The 10,950-nt window shown below is 43.2% G+C and overlaps 1 long non-coding RNA gene and 1 other non-coding gene across 2 annotated transcripts; both read right to left on the bottom strand.

Moving 5' to 3' along the window:
• Positions 1-4,852: 4,852 nt before the first annotated feature.
• Positions 4,853-10,769, bottom strand: LOC106944764 (uncharacterized). Its single transcript, XR_001424407.1, has 2 exons — positions 10,385-10,769; positions 4,853-10,139 (listed from the first exon to the last, which is right to left on the bottom strand). It is a non-coding gene; the product is annotated as an uncharacterized LOC106944764 (long non-coding RNA).
• trnar-ccu (transfer RNA arginine (anticodon CCU)) lies at positions 10,686-10,772 on the bottom strand. The gene is given in 2 exon segments: positions 10,686-10,721; positions 10,736-10,772. It is a non-coding gene; the product is annotated as a tRNA-Arg (tRNA).
• Positions 10,773-10,950: the final 178 nt, after the last annotated feature.

The raw sequence follows: 10,950 nt of genomic DNA, 5'->3' as shown, positions 1-10,950 counted from the left end.
AATAAACGTTCACATGGGGTAAAATTTTCAATAAGACACTAAAGAGGAGAGGAATATTGTACTGCGAGGCCATCAGTGGTTTACTCTGAGTTTGGTCAGCACAGGATGCTTCCACATTAAAGGGACGTGTTACAGGGAAGGAGAGGCGAGCGGATGACGTTTTACATATCTCACTTTCCATGCCAGTAATTTACATTGTTCTGTGCTGATTTATTTCTGGTTCTACCCGGCCCTTATACGGCCCATATGGGGATCACTTGAAGCATTTCTGTGTTATAAAAAGAGAAGATAAAAAAGAGAGAGAAAAAAAAAACAGCTTTCCAAATTCCTGGCTGGCCCTCACATTGTTCTGTAGTTCCCTTTGATGCATGGCTGCTGCGACGTTACCGGCCAAAGAGGGGCCAAGGGAGACAGAGACAGACGAAGGGAGAGATAGGAGGAGAGGATGAGTGGGGGCGGGGGGAGGTGGATGGGAGGGGATGGCCGCCGTCTTCGGTTACCAGAGCTTTCCCTTGGGGAAAGGATGTGCTGAATCAGGGCTTTGTCCTCCGGCACAATCGCAGCCCGGTGAGGGCACAACGGTGCTCTGTGTGATAGTCAATGGACAGTGCATCTCGCTCTTTTCCCAACTTTTGCCTCGTCAAACCTCCCCACACCGGTACCCTCCCTCCCTGTGCGCTAACCTGCCGCTCACCTGTATACACGGAAAACAAAACCCAGATGGTTTGAAGTCTTTTGTGTTAGCGCCGCCGACACGCTCCACCTGCTTCAGTATCTAGTGCATATCGTTAGCTAACAGCCTCATCTGCTTGCAGCCCACACCCCATTAGCTGTTCAACGTTAATAAAGAGCAAAGGAAGAGGTTAAAGTCCACAATTGTGCCTCGCTGGTGCTGAGCAGATGAGGAGGAGGGCTCAATTGTTCTGCTGATAGTTCCAAAAGTGTGTTTGTGTTTGTGCAGGCGATGCACATTACAGCAGGAAGCATTTGCACATGCACATGTGTCTGTACCCCATTAGTTAACCATAAAGTAGTGTTTTTGTTTTGTTTTGTTTTGTTTTTCTTGCCGTTTTGCACCCAAGACAGATTGGAGGCGTGGTCTGGAAAAGGTGAGGGCCGTGTCTCACACTGCATTGGCGTCTGCACGCTGAAACATTTACCGTTTACAGTATCTAGCCGCGTATTTGCCTGTCTCAGCAGCTCCTGGTGTCCTGCTATCAGTCTGTGCTAAATGGAGCCTGACTGAATCCTTTCATGTCACAGTGTCAGACCCAGGAAGATGGGCCCTCACTCACTTCCATAAACCCACACGGCTGACTATCCCACCATTATTTACCTCTGCAGCAATGCCGATGCACGGCAGCACACACATTTTGGGGAGAGTAAAGGGGGGGTGGGGGGGGGTTCATGAGTCTGGGAAATGACGGTGATGACAGATGACTGAGAGAAACAACATCTTAAAAAAAGGGAAGGAAATCATCCTTTCCTTATTCCCTCATCTCACAGGCAGTCATTTCTGTGGCAGAGGGAGAGGCAGAGCAAGTCAGAGAACGAATATGTCACTTCTTGGCATCTGTGATGACTGACTGCTGTGCCACTGGAGCACTAATAACAATAAAGAGGGCAGTAAGCCACACACTATTTTTACTTCTCTGCCTCCTCTCCACAGCCAAGGGGCAGGCTACATGCACAGACAGAAGCACACACACACACACACACACACACACACACACACACATACACACACACCCATACGTGCACTGGGGAGAGGCTCTAATTAGCGGCAGAAAGCAATACAATGAGTGAGTTATTAAGACATAGGGGCGGATCGCAGCCAACCTTTGGCCCTTGTCAGAGCACAGGTCACATGATAAGGGAAGGATATCCACCAGACGACGGCGCCAAGCAGCCTGTGCCCATTGAGAAGATGAAATAGGCTAAACCTCTGCAGCCACTCAGGGCAAGGCATGGTGCACTGATTGTTTTCTTCAATGAAACAAAGAAAACTATGATCAGCAAGGTGCTGAGAGAAAAGAAGAAAACTATGGCATAAATATTGACTGGAAATCATGAGGGATGTCCTCCAATACTTTAGTGGTTCAGATATCAACAAGTGTGGGCGCTTTAGATCCTGAAAACGGTAAAATCTTTATTGCTGTGAATGTTAAACAAATAATGTTGTGAATACATTTAAAACATACAGTGCTTTTCTCTGGAGCAGTTTGCTAAAGTGCTTGTTCAGTGTAATACTAACCTATTGTCTCTGTTTATTTACATTTGGTTCTAGGTAATAATGTGTGGAGAATATGTAGAGAATATTTCATGCTTTTAAAAAAAATATATATTTCTGTTAAATTGTAAAATTTTTGTTTCAGCTGCTCTCGGCTCTTTTATCTTAAGCTGCTGTCTGGGGAATATCTGAGCACAACCCATGGGTCTGGAGCTGCAGCACCCAATGCAATCTCTTTTTCAGTGTGAATGAATGTTACTGTCAAGGGTGAAAAACACCAAGATTGTGAGTCGAAATCCAGATGTATTAGATTAGCTGAATATGCAGAGCATATAAAAGACCTTTTCAAGTCACATTGAAATAGGGTGTGAATATTAGAAGCTATCAGTGCCCCGTATGGCTGCATGATTCAGCTGTGTAGCTGGTTGGGTGAATTTGGGACATTCCTAAAAAAAAAAAAAATAAATAAAAAAAAAACTATTTATTGCAGCCCAATCATTTTGCTTTCAGACATTAACCTATTTATGTCAAATCTTCATTTGTCTCATATTGTGCACAAACAAACTGCTCTAATATCTCTGAACTCTTTCATTTTCCTTACAGCAGGGCTCCGTCACTATTCAGATCTTTCCTTCTTTTTTTCCTCCCGCTTGAACAACCGAGGACCCTCCTAGAGTTTTTCGGTTTGTATCTGCAGGGGTTCATAGCTTTGTTAAGGTTCACGAGCAAAACTTTTAATGATAAAACACATTTGTTAGGAGTATGTGAGAACAACATAGAAAAAGAAAGCGCTTTCCTCCAAGGGAAAAGTATTTTCCACTCCCATTTAATGCCCAACGAGACACTTAAAAACACTTGCTTTTATGATTTTTTTATGATTTTTTATGATTCTCTGGTTTGGCAGAAAAATGCACTATGAAATGCAAAATAACAATAACTAATATTTTCCAAATGTAACAAAGTTGTGAAACTGGCCTAGCTGCCTTTTTCCACATTCTTTATAAGTATTTAAGTCTTATGAATCACACACTCACAGGCTTTTGAGGTCCTCCACCCCCCTCTTCACTCTCTTCATGTCTGTCTTAGATTTCCATCATTTTTTTTTCTTTTTTTTTTCTGCCACTGTGGCAGTGGCCAGTCGAAGGAAGTTGCTGGTTATCTATCTAACTTTGACCCAGATGAAAATGTCATGCCTTTTTTTGGCAGCAATCAGGGACTCTCAAAAGCAGCCATCTCATACCCCAGACTTTCTAAATATACAGTCGGAGTGTGGAGAGGTTGCAGCTCTGCATGTGTGTGTGTGTGTGTGTGTTTGTGTGCTGCACTGTGGTGCTACAGTGAGTGTATATGTGCATCTAACTAAAAGGAGAGACTATCAGGACGCTGCCAACATAGGCATCATGATCCCTCTCATTTAGGGACCACTAATTGGCAGTTAATTAGCAGAATTGACTCTGTTGTCAGATCCCAAGTGCAAGCCCCCCTACTAACACCCTCAGCCCACTAAGTTCATTTGATCTGGCTGCCTCCTTGATGCCATAATAATAATCCCATTTTATCAGTTTTGGATGAAGAAACTCGTTTGGAAAAACATATTCTCATTATTGGCACCGGCGGTACAGCGCAGACTCCCCGTCGTAGCGGGTTTCATTTTGATTTCCACTCTGTTCTGGGCTTGTCACAGATCCAAATAGCTGCTCGCAGCAGAATCCAGACACATGCTTTACTCACAGGGTAAGCCATGGGAGCATTAAACAGCTGATGCTAATGTGTGCCACCGTGTTTATGTCTGCTCCAAGTGTACAAGCATGTGTTGCGTGTGAGTGCGGGAGCCCTGTTGAAAATTTTCGGTGTAATTAACAGGGCCCACTCCCCTTTATCGGGCACCGGGGGCACATTGGGTCAGAGCGCGGCTTGGACACCCACCGAGGTTGCGAGGCGAGCCCGGTGCCCACCTCTCTGTGTGCGTATGATTATGAAAAACAGGTGGTGGATTTAATAACGCTGGCAATGTCGGGCGATCATGCACAAAGAAGCGAAAGAAAAAATGAATGCCTTTTTACTTGTTTTCCCATTACATAGACTCTCCAAGGCTGTGGAATTCTCCCAGCTAAGACGGCATGCAAGCAGAACGAAGCCAGACGAGGCAAGAGAGAGAGAGAGAGAGAGAGAGAGAGAGAGAGAGAGAGAGGCAGAGTGCTATAAGAGACATTACAGAGAAAGCAGTAGAGAGAGAGGGAGATGGAGAGAGATGGGAGGAGGGAGGTCTTTGTACTTCTCTGCTCCTTTTGGCTCTTTTATTCCTCAATGGCTTGGTTTTTATTGGTGGGTCGTTTAATAACAAAGGCTCCACGTTTGAAATGAAGTCAGGGCTGCGTTTGCGTGGGGAGGCCTCCTTTTTTTTTTTTTTTTTTTACATTTTTAAAATTATTTATTTATTTATTTTATTTTAGAATGGTAATTTTCTTTCTTTTTTTTTTTTTTTGAACCAGGGGGGAGAACCGGGGAAAGATTGAGAGAATACACTAGAGAGAGCAAAGAGAGCAAGAGGGCGAGAGTGTGGGAGAGGGAGGATTCAAAGAGAATACAAGGAAGGAAAGTAGGTTAATTTATTTCATTTGTAACGCGTGCAAAAAAAAAAAAAAAAAAAAAACTTGAAACGGGTAAAAAAAAAAAAAAGTTAGGGGTTGTGAGAAGTCAAGTGTTGGGATTCTATTTTCATGAACAAGCAGCTTAATGTGCACGGGCAGCCACAGTAAGCCTGCTAGAATCTCTCTGTGCCTCAGGCCATCTGTGAGCAGAATAGCAATTTTATTACTTTGTCATTAAACCAATTTCACAGCAGTATTGTTTGTTAATGAGCAGCCGCAAACGAGCGAAGATGTCACGTACTGGAATAGCAGCAAGATTTGTGACCCTGGCACTCCTCTATCTCATTCCCTCAACCTGTGCCTCATTCTTATTCTTCCTCCTTAACATCCTTACTGTCATCCTCACCGTGTCTCTGCTGTCCACCCCTTCCCCTCCATATACTCTCCACTGTAGAGGTCCTTGCCTCGTAAAGGGGGGAACTGCAAAAAGATAAAATGCAAAGTCTATACAGTCGAATCCCTTTTTTATGAGCTTCCATTTGTCTTTGGAGCTCATTTGTATGGATGGTTTTCAGGATGTACAGTTCGAAAACCCCTTAGAATTTCTTATTATTTAGCTCTTAAACTTTATAGGAGTCTTAATGACAGACACCCAAAAATAAACAGCATATGACTATCAGGAACTTTTTGTTGTACTTCATAGTTGTTTACATGTGAAGGTGTGATTAGGGCTTTTTTAGGTGTATTTGGTGAAGTAGTAGTTTACTACTAGTAGTTTAAACAATGTTTCTTTTTTTAAAACTTTAGAGATACACCAATCGGTTGGCCAGAGATCAAAATCAGAGATTTTTTTTCTAGACTGACTCTGATTACTGATGAGCAGATGAAATACTTAAAAAAAAAAAAAAAAACTGTAATTCTCTTTTAAGTTACTTTATTAAATAAACTGAGCAAGCTCAATTTATACCTCATCAGCATCACTGGTGGATCTCCTGTCATTATTTTGATCAGGAGCAGAGGTGATGTCACACTGTGTGAGTGATGGAGATTCCCAAATGATTTTTCTTTTTGAACCTAATAAGATCGGATATGAAATGATCAAACTGCAGAGCCAAGAAATGGCAAAGGAATCAAATGACAATGACTTAAGAGTGTATCCAACAGGTTTTCTTCCAACTTTGTTTGTACCTCTGACCAAATGTCTAAACATTTCACTGATACTTCAAATATCTGGCTTTGAGTCCTTCCCCTACAGTAACAACTTCTACACTGAAGAATGCAATCTGTTAGATCTCATTTATGTTGCTTTCAGAGATCAGAAAAAAGATCATCATCTCTAATTTTAGGCAATGATCAGGGCACTTATTAGTAAGGGTCTGCTTTTACAAAGAAAGTCATGCATTTTAGCTGCTGTGAATGTCCCTTTATGGCTCGTCACTCCGTTTTTACTCTTGAGGTGAGTCTGAATGGGCTCCTGGTCATTTTGTGTTTTACGACTGAGGGAGGACCTGCGATGGAGAGTGAGAGAGAATTAAACTGAGGCCCCAGAGGATCAGACAACCTGACAGAGTAGATTTGGAATAATTAGTTTTATCTGCCGGGAGAGCTAGCCGGAGGATCTGCGTGTCATCCACAGGCTGCTGCGCCTCTGCGGCGATGCGATGCCAGGATGCTGTGTGTGTGTTTGGGAGGAGGGCGGGGTTGGAGACGCTAAGAAGGATAAAGTTGACCAGGTATAACAAGATGGCCTCGGGGTTCTGTGTGTATGTTCATGTGTGTTGGAACAGAAAAGGACAGGAGCTCCTTCTCCTGGCTGTGAGCTTCTTAAACTCTGTGAACCTTGATGAGGTATTTTCTCTCTGTCCAGGCATGCTCATTCTTTCACTCTTCTGTTTTTCTTTACCTCTTTCCTGGAGCACGTCACCTTCCCTTTTTACTCTAGTAGTTGACTGAGCAGCACCATGTTTTATCTTTGCTTTGTTTACGAGCTGTCACATTCAAAGAACCTCCAGCGACCTTGCCCCTACTCCTTTCAGTAAAAGTGAGTGTTTTGGGATATAAAATGGAAGAGAGTTGTAATCACATCCTTAACAACACTACGGTGTATCATTATTACCTGGTGTGTGTGTGTGTGTGTGTGTGTGTGCGTGTGTATTGTGTGTTTGTGTGTGTGTGTGTGTGTGTGTGAGTATGTTTTCCAAAGCTGTGATTCATGGCTCCAGTGCCCTCTGTGGCTTTGAAGTGTAGGCCAATAAGACTATCATGGAAGACTCTATAAATCAATATAGTCCTTTGTCGGTTCAAGCTGCTCTATCTCAGTTCAGGCCTGTTATAGACGAGGTATCAGTTATTCTGGGAATGACTATTGTCTGCTAATGGGGAACAATGGCAAAAGCTTAAGCCTTTTAGAACAACATTAAAAAGCTGAGGAGGATACAAATAACAACAAATAGTTGTGGGAATATTACACTGGCACCCTTAAATAAACACCAGTGCAACCAGTTGCATTTGGAAGTTACTTAAATAGAGTTAAAATTTTGGGGGTTTACTTCTGAAATAAAAATGCATCTTATTGGGTTATACGTGACCTACGACCCTGAATACACCATGCATGCAGTGGAAAATGGTGGTGGTTGCATCATGCTGCGGGGTATCTTTACTGGTAAGAGTCAATCTGAAGACCAACAGAATTAAATTGGAGGCTTGAGACTAATTGAGAAGGGTAGTTTTCATTTTTGATGTTCACAGAGGCTATCTACTTAATCTTACTGAAGCAGTTCTGCCAGGAGAAGTAAGCAAACATTTTCTGTCCCTCAATATACAAAGCTCGTATAGAGATTTCCAAAAAGACTTTCAGTTGTACTTGCTGTAAAAATGTTACAAAATTTGGCAAAGCTTATTGCAAGGCACTGTCAACAAAATGGGGGTCTAAATTTCTGCACATCTCTCCAGTCTCTGAGGCTGGAACACATGCATGTTTCCAGTTCATGTTTGTGGTGAGTTACAGGCAGTGGCTGCAAGCATTAGCCGAAACTAGAACATGGGTTACAAAATGTAGAGAGTGACAGAATAAGGGATTCAAATTACCCAATTCTGTATCTCCTCCCAGTCTGGATGAATATTTATTTCCCCCCCATCATAAACGATGATGTTTCAATGTATTTGGTGCTGGGAATGCCTTTTGTGTTCTTGTGCGCTCAGAGGTTCTCAGCTTTTAGCTCCCGCTCCCAAAAGAGAGACTACAAGGCTCCCCTCAGTATGCTCATGGGTGGAATAAAAAGAGATTTAAGAAAAAAAAAAAAAAGTTGTCAAAAACAATGTGAAATGCTGATTTCTATTTCTTATTTCCTTCACCGCTTGTTGCAGCTTGAAGCCTTCGGTATTTTGAGGTTGTTACTGGAGAATCGCACATGACAGTTCAGAGACTCATATTCAAGGGCCATCCACCGCAGTGAAGGCTGAACTGACTGAGCCTTTGTTGTATTTGTTTAAGGCTGTCACATGTGAAGCGGGCTGGTCAAAGCTGCACACAGCCTGTGGTGGAGCTGATCTGAGAGGCAGAGGGCTCGCTTCAGGCCACCAGGCACATCACAGTCCCTGTGGTCTGCTCCACAGTGTCATCGCCGCTTCTGCCAGCAGTCCCCTCCACAAACAGCAGCTATTTATATCACCAGCCTGCTTGGCTTTTTAGCCCTAAACTCTGCTTCTGATCGTCCCATCCCTTCTATGTGAGCGCGCGCATGCGTGTGCGAGTGCATGTGTGTGCTGAGGGGTATGTATGTCAAAGCAGTTATGTGCAACCGAAACGCCGATTAATTATTCAGTATGGGAAGTCAGAGGCAAGCTGCCTGCATTTAACTGATGACTCTCATGGTCACAAATAGATGAATTCGGAAACTCAGAAGTCTTTGAAATGTGCGCGATGGAAACCCCTTGCGCCCTGGGAGGAAAGTAAAACGGTGGAGATTCTTTTTGGAAACATGTGCACATGTGTGTGTGTATGCACTGCAGAAGAACAGATTCTGCATTCAAACTTAAAAAAAATAAATAAATAAATAAATAAGGAGCATCTTTACCTGCAGCCGGTTCAGCTCTCTACCGTTAGCTAATTCACTTTTAAATTCAGGAAAACAAACAGTTACAAATCCAAACGGCGCATTTCATTCTGCACAAGGATAAGTGTTGCTGTTGGCGGGACTTTTCTTCTCTTTAAACTGAATCCATTGTAGTCGTAATGGAGAGAGGGAGAGAGAGAAAGATAGAGATGTTTGATGTGTACCAAAAGAAATAGATTGGCCTTATTTCCTGCCTGGCTGCTGAAATGCAGACACTTGTGTTGCCTAGACGATGCAGGCAATTGACACTCAATTTTGTTTGAAATATCACGCCTCTATCATGTCATTATCAGCCTCCCCTGGTAATCCACAAAGCCACCCTGTTTGATATCTGACAATAAGGGGGAGTCAAGGAGTCACTGAATCTCTCACTCGATTACCAGGCAAGGGAGGAAAAAGAGGTTGAGAATAAAAGGGAGCATAAGATGACAGAGCAGGAGACAAAGAAAGGGGTGAATGAAATAAGAGATGGAAAGATAATGCAAGAGAGATGGAGAGGCTTAAAAAAAGCCATGTACTTGTATGATAGCAGGGGAGTGAGGGGGGGGGGGAAGTGGAAGTGTCTGAAAATGGAGATTATAGCTGCCCTCCTCACACAGGCGGACAGAGGTGGCATTGTGTGGGGCACGGGGAGGGAAGGGTGGAAAATGTGGGCAAGTGTGGTGGCACACTTCACAACTGAGAAAGTGAGGTGTTCTTGTAAAAACATCCACTTATCTGAAGAACGCTGATGGATAGGCTGGTGTAATGATAGTCTCTCTACTCCAAGTGTGTGTATGTGAGAGAGAGAGAGAGAGAGAGAGAGAGAGAGAGAGAGAGAGAGAGAGAGTGTTTGTGAGTAAGCCTATTCTGGAGCTGCATGAAGGCAGGAAGCCTTCATGCAGCCTTCATGCAGGAAGCCTTTCTCCACTCATGAGGTGAGAAACTGGCTCCCGAGGAGCGAACCTTAACTCCCAGCGCTGACAGCCTCTGTCATACTCCATGTGCTGCAGCCTGTTACAGGGGGCTAATATTGACTTAGCCACACTCAGAAAACAACAACAATAAAAACTACCAAGCTGTTTGTACCATAGATTTAAGGCAGGCAGAAAATATTGCTTGCACACATATATACATTAGAGTGTTGCTTTAACAGAGTGGGTGTTCATATGGAACTACTCTCCCAACAAGTAAGATGGTCAACTTTTCTTGTAACTTTCTTATCTACAGTGACTTGTCAACACTCCACACCCATTTGTCCTTTTTTCATTTTATCATGTTATAACCACAGTCTAAAAAGTTTGGGGGGGGTGTTCATGTTCACCCCTTTGACTTTGATACCCCTTATGTAAATTTGAATGTAATCAAATCCCACATCTGTGTAGTTTAATCTCAGTAATGAGCACATTTCTTCTGTGAAGGCCTCAGTAAGCATTAGTGAACAAAAAGCATCATGAGGACCGAGGAACATAGCAGACAGTTCAAAAATTGGAAAGCATATGGCACACTTGAAAATTTACTAAAACTTGGCTTTCCACCTGATTTTAAAGACTTGGCAAGGAGGGCTGGAATCATAGAAGCAGCCAATAGATGCACAGTTACTCTGGAGGAGCTGCAGAGATTCACAATAGGAAGTGAGGCAAGAAGGAAGTCATTGTTTAAAATAATGCTATAAGGAGTCCCACTAGCTGCTTGGCATGTCGCACTTAATATGTCATCTGCCCATCTGCCATGGGCAGATGACATCAAGGTTATTTGTTTTGGCCCATATGAGTCTGGTGGGACTTGAACCCACAACCTTTGGATCACTTCATCCAGTCTAGGAGTCCAATGCGCTATCCATTGCACCACAGAGCCATTGTACAAGTCAGTTGGGTCTCAATAACACTGGATATGCTCTTTTTGCTGAAGACGTGTGTAAGAATTTTAATTATGTTTGAGAATTGCAAAATGCTATGACTCTGGTGGGACTTGAACCCACAACCTTTGGATCACTTCATCCAGTCTAGGAGTCCAATGTGCTATCCATTGCGCC

The sequence above is a fragment of the Poecilia latipinna genome, unplaced genomic scaffold, assembly GCF_001443285.1.
Source record: "Poecilia latipinna isolate Pla-1442-1.1 unplaced genomic scaffold, P_latipinna-1.0 Scaffold112, whole genome shotgun sequence".
NCBI classification, from domain to species: domain Eukaryota; kingdom Metazoa; phylum Chordata; class Actinopteri; order Cyprinodontiformes; family Poeciliidae; genus Poecilia; species Poecilia latipinna.
The sequence above is the reverse complement of the archived record's forward strand: the minus strand, read 5'-3'. Positions and strand labels throughout refer to the sequence as shown.